The sequence below is a fragment of the Mesoplodon mirus genome, assembly GCF_964341445.2.
Source record: "Mesoplodon mirus genome assembly, chromosome: 4".
Taxonomy (NCBI): domain Eukaryota; kingdom Metazoa; phylum Chordata; class Mammalia; order Artiodactyla; family Ziphiidae; genus Mesoplodon; species Mesoplodon mirus.
The window spans coordinates 136,474,592-136,498,252 of record NC_138979.1 but is presented as its reverse complement, the minus strand read 5'-3'; positions in this window follow the sequence as shown (position 1 = coordinate 136,498,252).

Below are 23,661 nucleotides of genomic sequence, written 5' to 3'. Positions count from 1 at the left end.
TCACTCCCTTCTGGCTTGTAGAGTTTCTGCTGAGAAATCAGCTGTTAACCTTATGGGAATTCCCTTGTATGTTATTTGTCTTTTCTCCCTTGTTGCTTTTAACAATTTTTCTTTCTCTTTAATTTTTGTCAATTTGATCACTATGTGTCTCAGCATGTTTCTCGTTGTGTTTATCCTGACTGGGACTCTCTGTGTTTCCTGGACTTAGGTGGCTATTTCCTTTCCCATGTTAGGGAAGTTTTCATCTATAATCTCTTCAAATATTTTCCTGGGTCCTTTCTCTCTCTCTTCTCCTTCTGGGACCCCTATAATGTGAACGTTGGATGCATTTAATGTTGTCCCAGATGTCTGTTAGGCTGTCTTCATTTCTTTTCATTCTTTTTTTTTTTTTATTCTGTTCCGTGACAGTGAATTCCACCATTCTGTCTTCCAGGTCACTTATTCATTCTTCTGCTTCAATTATTCTGCTATTGATTCCTTCTAGTGTATTTTTCATTTCAGCTATTTTATTGTCCCTCTCTGTTGGTTTGTTCTTTAATTCTTCTAGGTCTTTGTTAAACATTTCTTGTATCTTCTTGATCTTTGCCTCCATTCTTTTTCTGAGGTCCTGGATCATCTTCATTATCATTATTCTGAAATCTTTTCCTGAAAGATTGCCTATCTCCACCTTCATTTAGTTGTTTTCCTGGTGTTTTATTTTGTTCCTTCATCTGATGCATAGCCCTCTGCCTTTTCATTTTGTCTATCTTTCTGTGAATGTGGTTTTCATTCCACAAGTTGCAGGATTGTCATATGTTTCATTGAAACTCATTGAAACTGGACTGACCAGTTTTGCATTAAAACGATCTCAAGGAAACCTTCTACACTTTTCAAAATGGGTCTAATTTGCTATTTATATTCAATACTTAAATGATGAATTCTTCCTGATTGAAGATATCTCCAAAGTGAATTCTAATCACATTGCTTCATTTTTTCTTTTTATATAGTCACAATGGAAATTATTTATCTTCATTAATGGGTTAACCCTCCATAAATTGAAAGTTATAAATAACCCAAACACTTTAATTCTAAACACCTAAAGAGGTGTAGATTTTGAACACAGATATTTATACATGTGTTTATTAACTTGATGCAACTCCATGCTATGAAGTTATTAAAATCTGTAATTTGGAATATTTTTGATGAAATCCAGGGTTAAATCAAGATTAGAATAAGGAGAGATGAACTCAGAGGCTCTAAAGTCTTGTGGCTTTCCCCTCTCAGTAGGTTAGCAAGGAACTCGTTCAGGAACTTGTGTTACATCAGTAAAAGACAGGTTGGTACAAAATTCCCTTCTCTAATATGTCAACTTTCTCAACTAAGAAGTTCCCAGTCCCCCAGATATCTCCTTCCCTGATGTTCCTATAAATATGCAGAATTTTATGTGGATTCATTCTTTCTTCTGGAGTCTTCTCCATGGTGTGTCCAGTTCAGTAATGCCTGGTTCAAGTATACGTCTCTGTATACTTAATAGGAAATAATGTGTATTCTGCTCTTTTAGTGTTTTAAATCTCATCCAATAAACCCTAATTTACCTTTACAACACATGGCTCCAATTGCTCCTTTGTGTATGGCACAGAAATATTGAAAACATGCTTCTGATATAACCTCCTAAATTATTTGACATAATAAAGTATTAAGGACATAAATTTTCTACTATATATTCTGAAATTAGCTTCATTTTGGCTGAAAATTTTCATTTCTCAGAACCTTAATCCACAGAACTCACTTTATTAAGGACAGAGACATTTGTATTGCAAATAATATTTGATTTTATAGACACATATGATACTTAAAACAAGGAATGTTATTACCCTGGTAGTAAATGATCTGGTCCTTTAATTAATAGGTAAAAACCTTTGCAAATAAGTTTCAGAGTAACAAAGTAATAATCCATATGTTAATTAAAGATGAGTTGTTGTTGCCTGAGAAGCTACTATTAAGTACAACTGGCATCTCAATAGAAGCATCTATTTAAGTATATGGTTACAAATAAATATTTTACATTAATATGTTAAGAAGAGAAAACATAATTTTTAATATCTATGGCAATTTTTCATGCCTTACTAAGTGTAACTTGAACTACTTTATACCAAAGACATAAAGGGTTTAACTAATACTTGTTAAAAATATGATCCCCATTTACTCCTTCAGAGAATCTAATCTAGTTACTGTATGGAATTTGATGTAAATTACAAACTGTTTATATATATATATATATATATATATATACACACACACATATATATATATGTTAGAGAATAATTTTATATATATATGGTAGAAAACAATTATTTGGGATTTTCAGACTAATCAGTCTTAAATTTTTGTGAGAAGTCAAATATATTTTGAAAGAAGGCATTTTCCCTAATCAGCATACAGAGGGATGAGAAGAAGGAAGAGATGTGGTTTAGAGATGTGTTCATTGAGTTGGCAACTTGCAGAATCTTTAAGAATATTAAGTGTTATATATAAGTGGGGGAAGATGTTCCATATATAAAAAGAAGTAAGGGCAAAATAACCTTTGTACCTTTCAAAAACAAATATATAATTTTAGATCATGGTATGTTGAGGAATGAGGATTAGTCATGGTGAAAGTAATGTTGATTGTGGTGAGCATAACCATATGTGATGTTTATGTACATAGAATACAGGGACTATGTCTCACTCATATTTGCACCTTTCCTAGGTACTGAAGTCAATGCCTAGAAAAGAGTCAGCATTGTTAAATAATATTTTTGAAACCTGAATTTTTTAAACTGTAGAACCATAAAAAAGAGTGACATGAATAGATTTAATTTTAAAGAATTTCATGCAAAGGGAAATGAAAAGGAGGATCGGAAAATACTGGATGTAAAACTAGATCAGAGCTGGGCCACAGGCCCTGCCAGTGGTTCCAAATAATGGTATATAGTCATTAAAAATAGTACCAACAGATTTCTATTTCCTGCTTGAATGGCAGTATTCAGCAAACACACTAGAAAAGGCCAAGGTATATTTGCTTTTAAAGTGTCTGTTTAAAGGCATCAAAGATTTTTGAAGCAATGAGGGATAAAAAAGACTAAAATTCCTGGTGAGTGAGAACCACAGTTGAATAGTTTCTTTTTCCTTGGAAGCATTTCTAGTTCTGATGAGGGCAAATGGATGAGAAAATAGCTTCATCTGAAGAGAGGGTCACAGCTGGGAACCAGCAGACCCAGGGGAACATTTAATGGTCCTGTAGAGCTGGAGTGACAAAATTGTTATGGTAAAATGATAGGCTTCAAACACACCATAAGTTTACACCTCAAGACATTTACCAAATTCTAAAGCTGCAGAGCACAGAAGGTCAAAGAGCTACCTCAGACCTCTGAAAATTAGAGTTTTCCAGTAGGCAAAGATTTGAGTTTAGGTCCTATATAAGGGAGTGGCACCCTGGTGAACATACCATGATATCACTTGAATGCCCTGACGTTCTATACCAAAAGCAATGGGGGAATTTAGTGGCAGAGTAGTTCTTACCAAATTGAACCCAAGTCTTATCTCAACTCCATATCTGATTGAATTAACCTGATAAGCTTTGCCTCTATCAGCCTCAAAAAAAGAAGAGAGTAAATACTCACTAGCGAAAAATAACATCACCAATAAATAATTATTTCTAGTATTGAATCACTCATTACTAAGCATTTCAAAAGACAGTACCATATGGTGGAAAACCAAGAGAAAAACTGACTGAAACTACATACATGTAAGCCACATATTACAGTCATCAGACAGGATTTTGAAGAAAACAGAAGAATACAGAGGGAAAATATGGAAAAATATTAATTTCATCAGAAAATTATTTCTAAACAAAATATCAAGCACTTTATAGTACAAAATACAATATTTTATATAAAGTTCAAAAACTGGATTTAAAAACAAACAGAGTGGGCTTCCCTGGTGGCGCAGTGGTTGACAGTCCGCCTGCGGATGCAGGGGATGTGGGTTCGTGTCGCGGTCTGGGAAGATCCCACATGCCACGGAGCGGCTGGGCCCATGAGCCATGGCTGCTGAGCCTGCGCATTCGGAACCTGTGCTCCGCAACAGGAGAGGCCACAACAGTGAGAGGCTTGTGTACCGCAACAAAAACAAAAACAAAAACAAACAAACAAAAAAACAGAGTACAAGGCACTATTAATGAACTAAAAAATAGATCAATAGATCACATATAAACCGACCCACAGAGAGGGCCAAACTGGAAAAATGTGAAAAGGATGTAAAGCCATGAGTGATGTAATTAAAAATGTTTATGCATACGTTTATTGGGGGTCCCAGAAAGAGAGGAAAGAATTGGATAGAAGTAATATTTGAAAAGATAATGAACAAAGATTTTCCACAATGGTTGAAATATATTAAGCATAGATTTAAAAAATCTCCGTATACTCAAGGAATGATAAATGTGGACCAAATAGAAAAATAAGTATAATATAAATATAATAAATACTTCAAAGAGGCTAAGACTATGAGAATTGATTAAGACAAATTAAGAAACCAAAACAAAATCCAAAACACTCAACTAATATTTGACAAGGGAGCCAAGAATACTCAATAGGGAACAGATAGTCTTTATAATAAATGATGCTGGGAAAACTGGATATTCACAGATAAAAGAATGAAATTGGGCCACTATCTTGCACCACTCACAAAATCTAACTTGAAATGGATTAAACACTTAAATGTAAGAACTGAAACCAAAAAACCATAAAACCACAAAACATTGGTCTTGACAACAAATTTTTAGATTTGACACCAAATGCAAAAACCACAAAGCAAAAATAAGTGGAACTACACCAAATAAAAGGCTTCTGCACAGCAAATAGAAACAATCAACAAAATGAAAAGAAAAGGCAACCTTAGGAATGGGAGAAAATATTTGCAAATCATGTACCTGATAAGGGATAGTATCTAAAATATATAAGCAACTCATAAAACTCAACAGAGAAAAAAATCCAATTAAAAAATGGAGAGAGGACTTGAATAGACATTTTTCCAAAGAAAACATACAAATGGCCAACAGGTGCATGAAAAGATAATCAACATCATTAATCATCAGGGAATTGCAAGTCAAAACCACAGTGAGATGTCACCTCACACCTATTAGAATGGCTATTTTCAAAAAGACAAGAGATAACAAGTGTTGGTGAGGATGTTGATATGTTGGTCAACAGGTACAAACTTTCAGTTATAAGATGATTAAGTTCTGGGGATCTAAGATACAGCAAGGTTACTACAGTTAACAATACTGTATTATATGCTTAAAGGTTGCTAAGAGAGTGGATCTTAAATGTTCTTACCACCCACCCCCAAAATTGTAATTATGCTGGGTGATAAATGTTAACTAACCTTTTTGTGATAATCATTTCACAATATATATGTGTATCAAATCATCATGTTATATAACTTAAACTTACACAGTGTTATTTTTCAATTATAGCTCAATAAAGCTGGAAAAAATCCAACTGCATTTTGCTTACATATATAAAGACAAATAAAGACTAAAAGTAAAAAATATGGAAAAACCTATACCATGCCAACAACCAACCTGAAGAAGGTGTGAGTAGCTATATAAATATCAATGGAGATTTTTAAATCAAAAATCATTAATAGAGGTAAAGAGCCATTTCATAAGGATGAAAGTTTGGTGTAACAGGAATATGTATGTAATAATTGCACATCTGTATACAAAATAAAATGGCTTAAATATAGATAGGAAAATAGAAATCATCAATTTCATAAACTTTGTGTGAGATTTAACACATTTCTCTCAGTGATAGACTAAGTAGACAAAGCTCTTGTAAAGATTTAGGAAATTTGAACAATACAATTAACAATTTGATCTAATTTACACTGTACCTTCAAACTGCAGAATGTAAAATATGCATTCTTTGCAAATACCTGAAATGAACACAAGCTGATTTGAAAATCAAACATCAACGAAAAAATTGGTTTGGGTTGATGAAGTTTTCCATTGACTTTAATCACAGGGAATGATAGTACTAAGAGATGCCCTAATAGACCTCTTATATTCTAGACATACTCTTCCTTACCTCCATTGTGAAATAGCAGTCATTTTTTTCTTGGTAATCAGGAGGAATCACCCCAGGAAGCAAATAGGAAAGACTATGTGAGGACAAGGCAAGAAGGCAGTCATCTGCAAGCCAAAGACAGAGGTCTCAGAAGAAACTAAGCCTGCTGATATCTTGAGCTTGGACTTCTAGCCTCCACAATTGTGAGAAAATAAATTTCTGTTGCTTACACCTCTCAGGCTCTGACATTTTGTTAAGGTAGCCCCAGAAAACAAATATGGACTTTGGTATAGGCTCCATTGGAAAAAGTAAACAACATTCAAGAATTGATGAGTAGGGCTTCCCTGGTGGCGCAGTGGTTGAGAGTCCGCCTGCCAATGCAGGGGACGTGGGTTTGTGCCCCAGTCCAGGAGGATCCCACGTGCCATGGGGTGGCTGGGGCCGTGAGCCATGGCTACTGAGCCTGCACGTCTGGAGCCTGTGCTCCACAACGGGAGAGGCCACAGCAGTGGGAGGCCCGTGTACCACAAAAAAAAAAAAAAAAAAAAAAAGTAAAATTAAAAAAAAAAAAAGAAGAATTGATGAGTAATATAAGGAGAGGGATATAACCTCTAAGAATCATTAAGAAATGTCTGATTTTTTTTTTAAGGTAACAAAAGTGAAGAATACTTTTAACATGCTTACCAATAGACTGGACACAGAATTAGTGAGCTTGAAATTATGTCCAAAAAGAAAATGCAAAGAGAAAAATGAATGAAAAAAAAAATGCAACAGACCATCCAAGAACAATTACAAAAGCTATAACATATGGGCAATGGGAATACCAGAAGGAGAACAAAAGAGTGAATGAAGCAGAAGAAATATGTAAGTAATAATGGCTAAGGATATTTCAAAACTAATGACAGACACCAAACCTAGATCAGAGATGTCAGAGAACAATAAGCAGGATAAATATCAAAAAAACTACACCTAGGAATATCATATAAAAACTGCAGAAAACTGAAGACAAAAAAAATGAATCTTGAAAGAAACCAAATGGTTCAGGGAGAACAGCAAAAACCTTACTCATAAAGAAATAAGTATGTACAAGATGTCAAAAAGACATAGGAGCCAACTGACAGAATTTTCAATGGCCCAAACTGAAACAATTTGAGTAAAAAAATACATAAATACCCAAAGTATAAAGTAAATATCCATAATCCCATACTGATATAAATAAGTGATCAATGATATAAATAAGTACATGGGAGAGAATAGACAAATCTCTTGCACAGAAGAATCCTGAATAATTGATGTAGATATTCTTCCCTCAAGAGGGTAGATCATAACTTCCTACTCCTCATGTGTGGACTACACATAGTTGACTTCCTTTAAAAGAATATAGAATGGAAAGGGGAGAAAAAAGGAGTACTTTTATACATGGGAAACCCAGCAAACACTACCTCAGCCAGGTGGTCAAGGTTAGCATCAACACTGTTGCAATAAGAAAAGCATTTTATTTCTATGGCTTTCCTCCCCAAACTCCATAACCCTAGTGTAGTCATGAAAAATGCATCAGATAAATCCCAGTTTAAAACACCTGACCAGTACCCTTCAAAATGGTCAAGGTCATCAAAGTCAAGGAAAGTTTGAGGAACTGTCATATACAGTAGGGAAATAATGAAACATGACCATGAAATATGATATATTCTGGATGAGATACTGGAATGAAAAGATGACAGTACATAAAAACAAATAAAATATGAATAAACTATGGACTCATAGTAATGCTTTTTTAAAAAAAATTTTTTAACATCTTTAGTAATGCTTTTTTACCATATTAATAATTTTGAAAAAACCTGTTGCAAGATCATTCAAGAAAAAAGAGAGAAACACAAATGACAAAAAGAGAAATTTAAAAGTATTTAAAAGACATTAAGAAGATATTACTTACAATTATATGTCAATAATTTTGCCAATTTGGATGAAATCAATAAATTCTTGAAATGATACAACTGACGAAATCCTGACACAAGAAGACATAGAAATTCTGATTTTATTAAAGAGATTGAATCAGCTATTAAAATATAACCTTCAATGAAAATTCCAGGCTCTTAAAATCCCCACATGGAAAGGTAGATGGGCATTCGTGGGAAATAGTTGTGTCAGGCAGATGTTAAAATGTTTCCACTGAGAAGCTTTTTATATGTTAATGGGTGAGTTAAACCAATAGATGAATATATCATTAATTGCTTACTCGTGTCTTAGTTTCAAGTACAAATATTCAAAGACATTTGTTCCAAAGGAACAAACTAACAAATGTCCACTCAAATCATCACTAGTAGGTAAAATTAAGGAGCTGACAAAAAAAGAGTAAGAAGAAAAGATAAGGCTAAATTTATTCCCTCAACCCCTAATGAAACCCACAGAAGGCATCCCAGTCCAAATCTATAGGAAAACAATTATAATGGACTAAGCTAATCACCAGCATCCTTATTTTGGGGGAGAGCTTTATATCCAGGTCACCTCATCAAGTCTTTGACAATGTATGAATTGCCTGTCCTTAGTAAATATCTCTATACCTTGATCATGTAACTGCCCCTGGGGAGAGTTACATTACAGAACATATTTGCTTTAGCATGATCCTTCAGAAAAGAAGGGCAACTGGCAGGAAAGTTTTCTGTGAAGGAAGGCCATTTACATGTCAGGTACTAAAATTGGTAAATCCTATAAAAATGCATAGCAGATAAGGAAATAAAAAGTCCATGCTGTCAATAAACTCACAATCTGCTGAGGGAAAAGATACAACAAATTCTGTAATACAAGACCTCACATAAGGCTGTCTTAGAGTTGTTCATTACTGACAGTTCAGAAGGACTTGTGTCTTCCTTGAATTTTTAATACAATTAAAATAGCTTTCAAAAATTTTATTGAACATAATAACATATATCAGAAGGATTTTTTTTGGTGGCCCTAATATTTAAATACTAATAATAAAACAGAAGAAAAAGAAAATCAGCATAACTTGAATGGATAGTAAGAGCAACCAATTGTATTTATTTTGTGACAAGCATCCTTGTAAGTACTTTATAGATATTGATTCAGTTAACTTTCATAAAATCATATTATGTTTTATTATTTATGCCCAGTTTTACAGATGAGTAAACCTGAGAAGAGTGACGTTAAGTAATATGACCAATTTCATGTAACTACTGACATGGCAAGAAGTTGAACCAGGCAGTTTTGTTCCAGATCACAAGCTCTTAACCACTTTTTTAGTCTTACATTTATGCAAAGTTAATGTACAAAAAAATTCAAGGATTTTCCTTATAAGAGAGCCATTATGTCTTGGGCTAGACATTACTAACAACCTTTCTGGTTGCAAAGAATAACTGAAATAAATGAAAAGTGATAATCTTAAAAAGACCAAGACATGCCAAGTTGAATGCATCATATTCTATGTCAAACAGGTGGCAGACTAAGTAATCTGTTTCAGGAAAAAATTGGATACATGTTTGAGAAGCGTTGATTTTAGTAGGACAGTTCTGCAATTAGATCCTACTGAATGAAATAAAGGAAGATGAGTATGTAGGACAAGGTGGCCCTTGTCCTATGTATCCAGGCCTTCACCACAAGTTCTAGAACATTCTGTCCAGAAGTTTCATAATAAGCTCTTAAAAGAAATATTGGGGGCTTTTTACCCTTCATCAATCATTTTCTAAATACACATTCTTTTCTGATATAATTCAGGACAACATAGGATGCTCAATAGGTGGCTATGCTAACAAATGTTCCCAGACAAAGCTTGACAGTACTGAAAGGTCAGTACATTTCTTTACACAAAATAACTCAAGACAAATTGAATGGCAAGTTCACTAGAAATGATTGTTATAAACGCAAAGACAAAAAATTGGAAAGATTTAAGTTATAAAAATAACAGCTGAAATCACCTGTTTTCTGCTTTTCTATTATGTTGGCTCATCTTTATTTTAAAAATCTTTCTAGAAGGTTCAGATACTAATCATTTTTAAAAAAAATTCTACAAGGATGGAGGTTTGTATCACATTGTTGAATGAAATTTAGAAAAAATAGTTCTTGAACTGTTCCACCAAATTATTTGCTTCACTTTCTCCCACACTGAGCCCTTCAGGAATACCTTGTTTTTAATTCTTCTAACCATATGGTCATTAAGGTTATGGTCTTCAGCAACCAGTTTCTGAAGCTTTATTGTCTTGCCTTCATGCCACTCACATTGCTCTGTGACCTACAGGGACAGATACAGTGGCTTTTCCAATTGGAAATAAAACATATTTGTTTGTTGAATGTGCTCACAAAGTTAAAACATATCTGCTTCATTCCTAAAGGAACATAATTTCCTTTGGATTTATTCTTAGATATATATTTTTATTAACCACCTTGTGATTTTGTGTTACAAAGGACATTCAAAATATATTTGCAGATTTATGTTAATCTGTTAAGCGTTTTGTTTTGGTTTGGTTTGTTTTTTTTAAGTCTGATTAACTAATTTGTAGAAGATTTTATGTTAAACTGTTTCCAGCATTAAGAGACATTTATATTGATACACAGTGTTGATATTTTGTATTAATCAGTTGCTTAAAAGAATAACACTAGTAAATAAAGTCTCATCTATCTCATGGTAATTAAAATCTTTAGGTGATGTAGATTTTAGCAGGTGAGTTTGAAATTTTGTTCACAATAAGAACACTAAAAATAAAAGAAGAAAAAATTATTCCTGGTGACTGTTGGTTGAGACATTGGTTGACAGGAGGACTGAGAGATTTACAACCTAATTTTAACTTATTGCACTGCAGTCTTCCCAGTGTTCCTAGGTACAAGTACTATATTTAGAAAAGCAGATTAACTCAAGATAACTTGGAACAGCACTCATACGTAGATAGCAAGAACCATAATGTTTCAGATATGAAAGTCACCTTTAGAGAACACTCTAGCCCACCCCCAATTTTGCAGATAAGGAAACAGTAGTATAAAGAATCTAGCTAATTTGTAAAAAGTTACACATCAATTAGTGAAGGATCAAATGCTGGTCTCCTGAATTAGTATTGCCCTGTTTTTACAGTACTGAGGCACAAGAAAGAGGAAATAGGAGAAGCAATCGTTTAACTGAAGAAAGATAGCTTCTGTACATTTTTTTCTTCCAAGGTTTCATGCTCAAATTGCTACAGGCCTCACAGGTCTGTGCTGATCTTGTAGCTCGATGGAGTGTAAGGGATTATGTAGAAGGCTTAAGGAGACACCAGGAACTTGGTCAGATTTTTTTAAGCCATTAGTTTTTTGTTTGGGTTTGGTTTTTGTTTGTTTGTTTTTTAGTTTAATCCTTTTTTCCCCTTTTCTTTTAAGAAGGGAAGGTGTAATATTCAGCTGTAGGAAAAATTTGTCTTGTATCCTCTCCTATCAGTTTGCCCTTGGCCCAGCATAACTAAATGTTTTGTTCTGTTTGCATAATCTGTTGTCCATTGCTTGCCTGTTTCTCTCATGGCCTCTGTGTCCTAGATGTTAGTCTGGTTACATCTTGGTCTCACACATTTTGAATGAATCAATACTACCGCCTTCATTTTTTTCTATTGCTTTTTCCTCCCCCTTATTTACTTGCTCTTCCATCACTTCCTAGGGCCTCTTAACCCTACTCCATCCATTCAACACTCCTCCAGGTCCAAAATTCTCTCTCCCCTTTCCTCTTTAAAACCCCTTTGTCTCTTAGTGCATTAGCTCAGGAGTTAGGAAATAGTTTATTGAACTTAGGTCACATTTCAGTCTATGTCACTGTTGAGCTAAAATTATTGTCAGGCTCATCACTGTTAACTTCCTCTGTTTCCTTCCTTGATATATAAAATGGACTATCTTGGCACCAGTTCTTACTCTTTTCCTCACAAATATATAGAAAGAAATAGTTCTTTTCCTGTCAAGTTTTAACCACTACCCCATCTGCTTTCTCTGAAAACTCACTCAAGTGAACCCCCCACTGAGGTTCTTTGCCCGTAGTTTAAAATGTCTCATCTTAGGGCACATGCACACACTGACCAAGACAGCTTTAACATTCCTCTCAGCTTGATTAAACATTAGACAGGTTTCTTCCTAACTATAGGCCCCAGATCATCATTTTCTTAGAACACATACTTTAGAAAACTTGGAACTGTAAAGTCTTTCTCTCCCCCCTTGGAGATGGAAATCTATAAACCAGGAATGCCTCTCTCAAGAACTTGCAGTCATCCTTTTGAAATGTAATCATCAAGAAAGATAGAGCCTCTATCTCCCAGTCTCTGTGAGAGGACAGAAGCCTAACTAAGTGACAATCAGCCAAAGCAGATATCGTTTGCGTTTTGTTTTGTTTTTTAACTGTACGACCGCCTTTATTGTTTGCAACCAGGAAGTGGAAGAGGAGGGGATACAACAGCTCTGGCTCCTAGGGCGGCTCCACAGACTCCCACACTGTCCTCGAAAAGGCAAAGCAGATATCTTAATGACATTGACTAATCTCTTTCCTAAAGTCATTCAGTACTTTTTCATTAGCCCAACCTTAAGTCTTTCTGCCTTTTTTTTCTGCAGAGTTCAGTTCTTTATCCCCTATTGCAATAGTCTTGAATAAAAATTTCCCTGCCTGTATAACTTGGTCCAGTGCAATTTTTCTTTGAAAACACACACAGACACACACACTTTCTTAACATTCTAAATGTTCCTCTAGTTGCTATCCTATTTTTATAGCTAACATTCATTGTCCCTACTTTCTTCCCTTCCAGTCACTCCTTAATTTAGTACAATATAACATCTGTCATTCCACTGACACTAAAGATACCAAGGTCACCAAAAACTTCCTAGTTACTATAGACATTGGCTATTTTCAGTTTATATCTTACCTGAAATCAACACTAGACTCAAATTCAGCACTATGTTTAACCTCTTTTTCAAATGCTCTCTTAATCCCTTTGTCTTTATAAAATTTTCATGGGGTCTTCTGTCCTTACTTCAGACATGTTTGTGTTTCACAGTCTTCAAACATCTTTCTTAATATTCTATAAATTATCTATGGGTAATTTCATTTTCATCCCTGTCACCATCTACCACATCCCTGCTGTGGATTCTCATACTGGTTAGTCAACTAGACATTTCCTCTGAGTTCCACACATTTATATTAAATGTTCCACTAGATATGTCTATTTGAAAATACCAGAGGAAATTTAAACATGTAAAATTAAATTTAACTGATCATTGTCTCTCTCTAATTGGTCTTTATATATTAATTAATCATCAGAGTGCAGGCTGCCAACATCTAGCTAGCTGCCCACACCAGACATCTCAGGGTTTCTTTCTTGATACCTTTTTATCTTTACCTCTTGAACCCAGTCAGACATCTTACCTATACTAACTCTTTAGTAACCCCAGAATATGAGTTCTTTCCTCAATCCACTGTCAATACATTTGTGCCAGCTTTATTGTATTATACTAGGATTACTGCAATAACTGCCTAATTGGCATCCCTCTTATCTCTTGGCCTCTTGTCTCTCCTTGTTTCAAGTCACTCTTCAAAAAGCTCCCACCTTTGTAAAACAAAAACTCACCTGTCATTTTCACTGCACTACAGGATAGAATCCAATTCCATTACTGTAAAATATTGAACCCTATACCAAGATTTGTTTTTTATTAGGTATAAGATGTTGGGTTGGGCAAGTTATTTACCATCTCCCTTTTCCATTTTCCTCATCACAGTAATAAGTAACAATAATAATGACACCTTTCTCATAGTACTATTACTAAAACTGCTTAGCAAAGAATCTGTTACATAGTTACTGTCATTAATGGAAATGGTATGAGTTTTGTCCAAGAAATTGTAGATCACTTAAACTTTAAATGTATAATGTATCAGAATACAAATAGAGCACATCACTTTTTAGGTAAGGAATGATTTCTAAACCAGCAGATTTTACAGGAAATGGATGGAATTATCAACATATCTTAAAAAATAAAGAATGCATCAATAAGAAGTGGCTTTGATCATAAATGGAAGCAAAAAATAAAAGAAAAGAAAAAGGAGAAAGAAAGGAAGGAAAGAAAGCAGGGAGGAAGGAAGAGAGAGATTTAGAGAAAAAATGTTTGTGCAGAAGAGCTAAATATTTCCAATAGAGTATGATCAAGAAAAAATATATGACTCAGCTCCAGTGGCAGGAATATTCCCATGATGAAGACTGATACCACTAAATCTGACTCTCATAACTAACTTTCCTTGTCAAGATTTCTTCTACATTTCAAAAGTTTTCAGATTTTTTTCTCATATATTTTGTTTAAAGGGATAAAATAGTTTGGATTTTGGACAAGAAAAATAACTACCTCATGAAAGTTTTATTTCTCAGTCTCTGGGAACTTGATTAAAGGAAATCCACGCTTTAGAAATGGATCCATTCTTAGCTTGCTAACAAGTCATGACTTTAAGTCTACAAGGTTAGGAATCAAATGTTGAACTATAGTGTATTTATCAAAGTCATACGACCTGTAAAGCTTTATCTAGGCTGCCACTAGGCCTTCCCAAGGTTACCCTTAGTCTCAATGTAGATGTTTTACTCAATATTTCTATGTAAACATAAAATACACGTTGTCGTTGTTGTTTGAAATCACTAAGTAGTAAAATTTTCTAGGTTCCCTGCTTAAAGGGTAAGGTGATTTTAATTGACCATTTTCTTTCTTTGCCTTTCTAGTTAAAATGTCTTATAGTAAAGAAGGGCTTCTGCACATGATGAACTTTTCTGCTAAGGAAAAATTGGAGGCATTTTGGTCAAAACCAACGAATACATGGTTCTATTATGTGTTATAAAAAAATACATGTGATTTTGGATTTTTAAAAATCTTATTTTTGATAATACTGGGAGTCATTTTTCAGTTACCATTTATTGAATTCTTACTATGTCAGGCATAGTTTTAAGTACTTTACATGGATTAATTTATTGGGAAAACGAAATAAAAATATCATAGGGTATCTGTAACTGAAAATTTGTGGATTTCAATTCTGAGAATTTACAGCCTAAATTGATGGTAGTGTATAGAATATAAATAAAATAAAATAAAATAAAAGTCTTGGAGGAGCAAACAGAGGAAGTCTAACTCCTAAGGGTATGTCCTGTTGTGCTGATGAGAGGGGGATGAGAGTGAGAGCAGACTGGACAAAATATTCTACTAGTGGGGAGAATGACATCTAGAAAATCTTTTTGACAAGTTTTACCAAGATCATGTATTCAATAAAACCACTTAAGAAACTGCCATTCAGTGTAGTCCTTTTTTGTTATTGTTTTAAATTCCTTCTGTTACCCTTACCACTGAAGAATGGTCTAGATGTTAGTGTATACTTCACTAGAGGTATTTGTGAAATTAAAACAAAATGATATAATAGTTAAGAAAATAAGTTAGGAATCTGATAAAACAATTCGTATTAATATTTAAATTTACTAGCTGCTTTTCTTTGGGCAAATACTTGATAAGAGAGGTAGTTCTACAAATTCATGTTTGTAAATTCTTTGATACTCCCCTTGGTAATGGGATGGCTTTAGTGACTCATTTCTAATGACCACAATGCAATAGATTTGACACAGTGATTTTCAAGGCTAGGTCATAAAAGGCAATACAGCATCCCCCTGGCTCTCTCTCTGTGGACTCCAGACACCATTCAGCAAGGAATCCCAGACTAAATGGAAGGGCTTGGTGTGTGTGCCCCTGCCAACAACAATCCACTGAGATCTCAGCCTACAGCTGGCATCAATTGCTAGACATGGGAGAAAGTCTTTAGTATGACCTGACTCCATCCCAACCACCGTGAGCCTTCAACTTCATAATGAGAACTACCCCGCTGAGTCCAGTCAACTGCCAGAACCATGACAATGAATGATTGTTTAATTCCACTAAGGTGGGTTTATTATGCCACACAGAAAACTGGAATAATTTGTGAGCTGCAATTTTGTCAACTAAAAATATAAGTACCAGTACCTACTTCAAAAATTTGCTTTGAGAATTAAGTGGGATACTCTTCATTAAGGAGCAATAAGGGCACCTGGCATATAAATTAGTGTAGTAAATGGTAATTTTCGCTCTTAATGATAATTTTGTTTAGAAGTAGTATCAGTCTGTTTAAGCTGCTGTAACAAAAATATCATAACAATAATATTAAACAAAATAAACATTTATGTCTCACAGTTCAGGAGGCTGGGAAGTCCAAGATCAAGGTGTCAGCTGACTGGGTGTCCCATGAGAACTCACTTCCTGGTTCATAGATGACCATCTTCCCTGAATCCTTACATAGTGGACGGGGTGAGGTAGCTCCATGGGGGTTTCTTTTATAAAGACACTAATCCCATCAGAAGGGCTCTGTCCTCATCACCTAATCACCTCCCAGAAGCATCACCTCCAAATACTATCACATTAGGGATTAGGTTTCAACATACAAAATTTGAGAGGGTGCAAATATTCAGCCTATTGGATTCTGCCCGACACCCCAAAATTTATGTCCTTCTCACAATATTTATTCATTCCACCCCAAGAGCCCCAAAAGTATTAATTCATTCCAGCATCAACCTTAAAGTCTAAGTCTAAAGTTTCATCTAAATCAGATGTGGAGACTCAAGGTACTATTCATCCTGAGGCAAATTCCTCTCCAGCTGTGAATCTATGAAAACAAACAAGTTATGTGCTTCAAAAATACAATGGTGGGGCAGGCTTAAGATATATATTCCATTTCAAAAGGGAAAAATAGAAAAGAAGAAAGGAGTGATAGGTCCCTGGTAAATCCAGAACCTAACAGGGAATGTTCTATTTAACCTTAAGCCTCAAGAATAAGCTTTGGCTCAAGGCTCTGCCTTCCGGGCCAACAGGGGTGGCAACACCACCCCTACAGCTCAGCAGAAGACCCTGCAGTAGCTCTGTGCCTGGGCTACCTCCCTACAATGCTCCCTGGCTGGGGTCACATGCCTGCAGCTCCAGGCAATGCCCTCCTTTGAAACCTAGGTATAAGTAGTCATTTTGGAGGGAGATAAACATTCAGTCTATAGCAGATAGTTATAATACAACATTATAAATAATTTGCATAAGAAAAAGAATTGTCAACCTTTCTGAATAAGTGTGACAAGAATTTGTTTGATTCCCTTAGAGCTAAATTTAAGCTCCTTGAGACAGGTAGCGTGTCTTGTTCATAGTTTTATACTTCATAACAGGATAGTAGTCATTCTTGAAAGATACAATAATTCAGTAATTACTTGTTAAATTCTATCATATGTTTACACACACACACACATACTCACACACACACGTGCACATGAATACTTTAGTTCCTGATCTTTGGAAGAACAAAATGCTATGCAAACAAGATAATAGTTACAATGGGTACTTACATTAGGTACTTTATATATAGTGGTTGGATTGTGTTGAGATAGGTCCATGGTTTCTCTTTCTTGCTCATACAGTTTTCTGAAATTCATAACTCTACTATACCTCATTGTATAACCACAGAATCAACCCCAAACTGTTCCTATACTGTCTCTAACAAGATACTGAGTTGTTTTTTGAGACAACAGAGTAAAACAGCAAGTCATGCAGCCCAAGCATGTGCAGAGGAGAAGATTTTTACCACAAACAACACCCAGAACCCAAGGACGAGGACATGACTGGACCCTGAATGCCGGAACCCTTTCAGATGCAAGGGGCCCACTGTCCAGGAAGATCGATCCTGAAGCTCCCTTTACCATGCCTTACTATATAAATTGCCACGTTCCAAAGCCCCCCAGTGGAAACCTGTCCCACCAGTGTTTCCACACACCATCATAAGAGTTTGACCCAACACCATATCAACCCCAGATTGGGGAGAAAGAGTTGAGCCCTGCCTCCTGTCTCTTTGCCTGTTGACTTCACAATAAAGCGTTTCCTTTTCTCAAAAACCAGTGCCATAGCATTGGTTTCTATGTGCATGGGGCAATAAGTGCTTTGCTAGGTAACAATGGCATATAATAGATGTAGCAGTGAAGCCAGAAGAGTAGGAATAAATTTATTCTACTGCCCCTTTCACGGCTCCCTTCTTTTTGAATGTGTTCTATTGTATTTCTACAGGTTGTTGGAATTTAAATAATCAAGATATATTAGCCTGTTGCTTTACAAAGTGTGGCCAATAGACCAACATCATTGCCATCACCTGGGAGATTATTAGAGATGACAAATTTGAAGCCCTTCTCCCAAACTGCTGAAACAGATTCTGTATCTTAAGCGATTTTTGAGGTGATTTATCCTCACATTGAAATTTGCCAAACCCTGCCTACAGAATTTTGCAAACTTCTTATTATTTTATATTTTCAGAAAAGCAAAAACAACCACCACATTCTTCTTAACTAAAATATTTAGTATTTTGAACTTAAGCATCATTTGCTACAACAGAGATATAAACTATCAAATGAATATAAAGGCTCTAAACATTTGGTAACCTATTTAATTCTCCTCATGAACACTGTTCTTATCACTTTTGCACAGTTATCAAGACCTGCACAAGAACAGAATCCTGAGGCTAATCACTTTTCTGATGACATAAAGAATTCTATTCCTGGTGAGGTTAATAGTTACCCTCTTAAACAAGCTTCATAAATTGTAGCTTTGGAAGAGAATTAAAAATGATCCTCAGCCAGCCATTTATTGTTATTTCAGGTATTTGGTCCTACCAATGACAAGTAGGTAGAGAGCCATGACTTTGATTCAACTTCAGGCATCCTCAGGGACAATTTTGGATAGTAATGTTCAATCCAGTAATTAGTTGCAGATAGAGGATGAGATTTGTGTTACAGTATTATTAAAGGAATTCTCGAGAATAGGGAAACAAACATCCCTACTCCTTTTATATTTATCAAAATGTTTCTTGTGCATCTAAAATTTATCAGCTACCCTTCGAGGCACTGAAGCAAAAACAGTGAATAAAACAAAGTTGTTTACTTACACTTTATCTCATTACCATTTTAGATCAAAAATTATGGGCACATTTCTTTGTATGTGGAAACTGGCTTTGGTGTTTAGTTATCTTTAAGTCAGAGTCTGGTTTCATTTCACATACTACATGTCTACTGGTAATTTCACTTTTGGAAGGTGTTTTCACTGGATGTAGAAATCTGAGTTGACAGTTTTAGTACTTTAGTAATTCTCTATTTTTTTGCCTTTATCAAATTCATTGATTTCTTATGTTTAAAATATCCTTCCTTCTACTTTCTTTGGTTTTGCTCTTTTTTTTTTAAGATTGTTAAGGTGGAATCAGATCATTGATTTAAGAACTTTCTTGCTTTCTTTTATAAGCATTAAATATATAAATTTCCCTCTAAGTACTGATTAAGCAGCATAATAATATAACTTTTAAAATACTGTACTTAAATTTTATTAAAATAAAAATATTTTATAATAGTCTTTGAAATATGCTCATTCCCCATAGGATTAGAAGTGTTTGGGTAAAATTTTAAATATTTGGAATCTTCTAGATATCTTCCTTTTTTTTTTTGGTATGGCATTCAATGTCTCTTTCCCACTTTATTCTGCCACATGTAAGCCACGGTTTTCTTCATCCCATCTCTCATTAGAAATAACTGTCTTTTCTAGATTTCAGGGTACTTACTTGATAGATTTCCTTAGTTCTTTGATGGTGTCAAGAAAAGTTAGGATTTTGTAGATTATCCAGCATCTGGCCTTCCATATCCTAGGCAGGAGTGAAAATCTTTTTAAGTTATTTTTTAATTGAAATACACATAATGTAAAATTTACCATCTTAACCATTTTTACCTTCTCAATTATTTTTAACCTGGCTCTAATCATAGTATGGATCCAATGTTTCCAGCTTTTCCTTCTAAATTTATATTATAAATGAATGTATTAAATATGAAATTGCAACATATTTCTCAAAATTATCATTTTTATTTCCTATAAATTTATATAAGTAGATGTATTACTGTCTTTAATGATTTTTTCTATTTTTAAACTTAAAAGCTATTGATAATGTATTTTAAATTTTAAATGAAATCATAATAAACATCTTTTTATATGATGTTTTGAGTTACTTCCAGAAGGGCATGACAGAATTAAGAGTGATAATGCCTAGGATCAAAGCAGTATATGCCAATATTTAATGAAAACTATATTTCAAATTATATGTATTTTTATATGATGAAAAGTTGTGGAATTTTTGAAAAATATAGTGCTTGGGTATATGTTTGATTCATTATATTTGGTATTTGAATAATTAATTTTAATATTCATATTTGATAATTTGAGTAATCAATAGAATCTGTTTAAAAGTCCAAATTTGTGCTTTAATAATGCAAAATATACTTCTCCTATTTAAGAATTTTTATATTCCATTAGTAACCTTAAAGTGAGCAGTGTTAAAAACACAGTACATGCATATTGTCATTATTTTAGATATTCCCATAAAATAAATTGAATTACTCTATTGTGGAAACTCAGAATCAGTTAATCCATAAAAAAGTTGGCTCAGCATTTTTTGGATTATGGTAGGATTGCAAACCTGTATATTTGAACACTTGCTCTGAGGAAATTTTTTTTTTTCACCTTAAGGAGAAGATGAAATAGCTTGAAAATAATAAAGGGGACTTAGAATTAATTCTTTAGGCACACAATTTTGTCTACATATATTATAGGATTCCAACTAGGGTTGGAATTATTAACAATGAATACTATGATGCATTTATCTATAGATTTCAGATTTACAATTTAATTTAGTCCTTAAAACAATCTTAGGAGTTAGCTGCTATTGTTATCCACATCTTACATAAAAGAGAATTGAAGCACAAAGATTTTATATTATTTGCCCAAGATCACAGAATTAATAAGATGCAGAGTCAAATGGAAATCTAGATAGAATCTAAAGTCCAAGCTTTTAACCATTTGCTTAATGGAGAAAACAAGGTTAATTCTTGATTCCAATATATTTTAAATGAAAAACAGTATTCCTATGCATGTATTCACATGTTTTTAAAATGTTATATTTTATTTCTTAAAGAAATTTAATACTGGGAGAGGACACATTTGGAACTCATCATTAAAGAAGTTATTAGCTACTTTCCTAAAGCCACCTGTGACAACTTCACAGGTAATAGAAAGGACTCACAAGATTTCTCAGGGTGTCAAGGGAGTAAAAAGGGTGTAGCAGTAGAAAGAAAGCACAGGTAAGCATCTGGGGCCCAACAGATTTCCATGCACAGCTACATAGGCTACTGTCTTAGTTTCACAGGATACATTTTGCCTCAGGAGTATGAACCATGAAGATACATGTAAGAAATCTTGGTTTTAGGAGAGCCTGAGCAAGATTTTCCAGGGGGGTCATTTATGTCCCATTGGTTATATAGCCAAGAAAGAATTTGTAACTGATTAAACCAGGTCTAAGTCATCAATCTACATATCTCTAACTCTAAACAAACTAGTCCTGGGGACTGTCTTCTAGTTTCAAACTTTAAACAGCACTTTATAAATTGTTAGATAGCCCATATTATCCTTATCTTGGACAAAATTCCATACCACAGCATTCCTGATAATAAGCCTGTCCAGCTGTAAGATGACTCTATCTTACACACCATCAAAATCTACATTCTATTATAAATGTTTTTATTTAAAGTATAGCAAACGTATTTTCAATAGCTGAAAATCATTTTTGTTTAAGACAATAATAAGAAAAGTGATATCTAAGAGATACTAATGAGGAAGATATGCCACTCAAGTCAGAAATCTGAAACCTCAAATAGCATCTGGAACACAGTGAAAAAATAATCATGTGAAGTATTTAGCTAAAAGATCTCCATGACTAAATGAGGTAAATAGTTATATCAGAGGAAATAAGACCTGCTTTATGGCTGATTGGAATTCACCCCTGCAATTAGTTTTCATGGCTTCCCTAACACAGTGTTCAAATAAGCATAATGTCATAAAAGTACATTGATCATAGAGTAGAAAGGAAAAAAGTAAAGGAATTAGATGAACATATACACTTAAATCAGCTCAAACCCTGGATTATATTATTGTAGTCTGAATAGTGATGTTTATTGAAAAGCATCCATTTTGCATGTTTAATTCATAATGGAATCCAGCACATGAGCATTGACATATTTGAAAAGCAGATAGTTGGAAGAAAACAAGTGTTCCAAAGGTACAACTAATATTCCTTTCTTCATATTGCAGAGAGAATAGAACAGCTTTAAATACTGTTCATCTGAATTAGATTTTTAAATAGGTAGAAGAATTGGTTTCTTAGACAATAATTTTTTTTAAACCATGATCCTTGACGACACTTCCAGCTAATTCACTGCCAGTCTTTTTATGAACAGCCTATTTTTTGAGGGGTCTTTTATATAAAATGGCTTAAATCAAAAAGAACCTGCTGTATAAAAATAAACAAATAAAATAAAATGTTTAAAAAATAGCTTAAATCACTCTAACTATGATTTGTGTATTTAAGTCTTACTTTACTGGAAAATTGTCTTTATTTATTCATTTAAAAAAATAACTTCAATGTTTAAAGCAGTTTTAGTTTCACAGCAAAATTGAGTGGAAAGAACAGAAAGTTCCCATATATTCCCTTTTCCCATACATGCACAGTCTCCCCTACTATCAACATCCCACACTAGAATGGTACATTAGTTAACACAAATGTATAGGATGAACCTATACTGACACAAAATGATCACTCAAAGTCCATATTTTATATCAGGGTTCACTTTTAACCTGATACATTCTATAGGCTTGGACAAATGCATAAGACATGTATGCGCCATTATAGTGTCATACCCAAAGCTTCTGTGCTCTGCCTATTCATACCTCCTTTCTTCTCCCAACTGCTGGTAACTACTGATCTTGCTACTGTCTTCATAGTTTTGCCTTTTCCAGAATGTCATGTAGTTAGAATCCTACAGTATATATAGAGATAGAGATAGAGATAGCCCTTACAGATTGGCTTCTTTCACTTAGTAATATGCACTTAAGATTCCTCCATGTCTTCTTGTATTGATAGCTCATTTCTTATTAATGCTGAAAAATATTCCATTGTCTAATGTACCACTGTTTATTTATCTATTTCATGTATTGAAGCACATGTTGGTTGCTTCCAAGTTTGGGTAATTATTAATAAAACTGCTATAAACAACAACATATAGGATTTTGTGGGGACATAAGTTTTCATATCCTTTGATTAAAAACCAAGGAGCGCAATTGGTAGATCTTATGGTAAGTTTTGTAGAAACTGCCAAATTGTCTTCCAAAGTGACTGTACCATTTCACATTCCTACCAGCAATGAATAAGACTTCCTGTTGCTCCCCATCCTGACCAGCAGTTGGTGTTGTCAGTGATTTAGATTTTAGTCATTCTAATAGGTGTGTAGTGGTATCTCATTGTTGTTTTAATTTTCAATACCCTAATGACATGATGTTGAACATTTTTCAAATTCTTATATGCCATCTGTGTATCTTCTTTGATGAGGTACCTCTTCAGGTGTTTTGCTCATTTTTTAATAGGGTTGTTGTTTCCTTACTGTTGAGCTTTAAGAGTTCTTTGTGATTT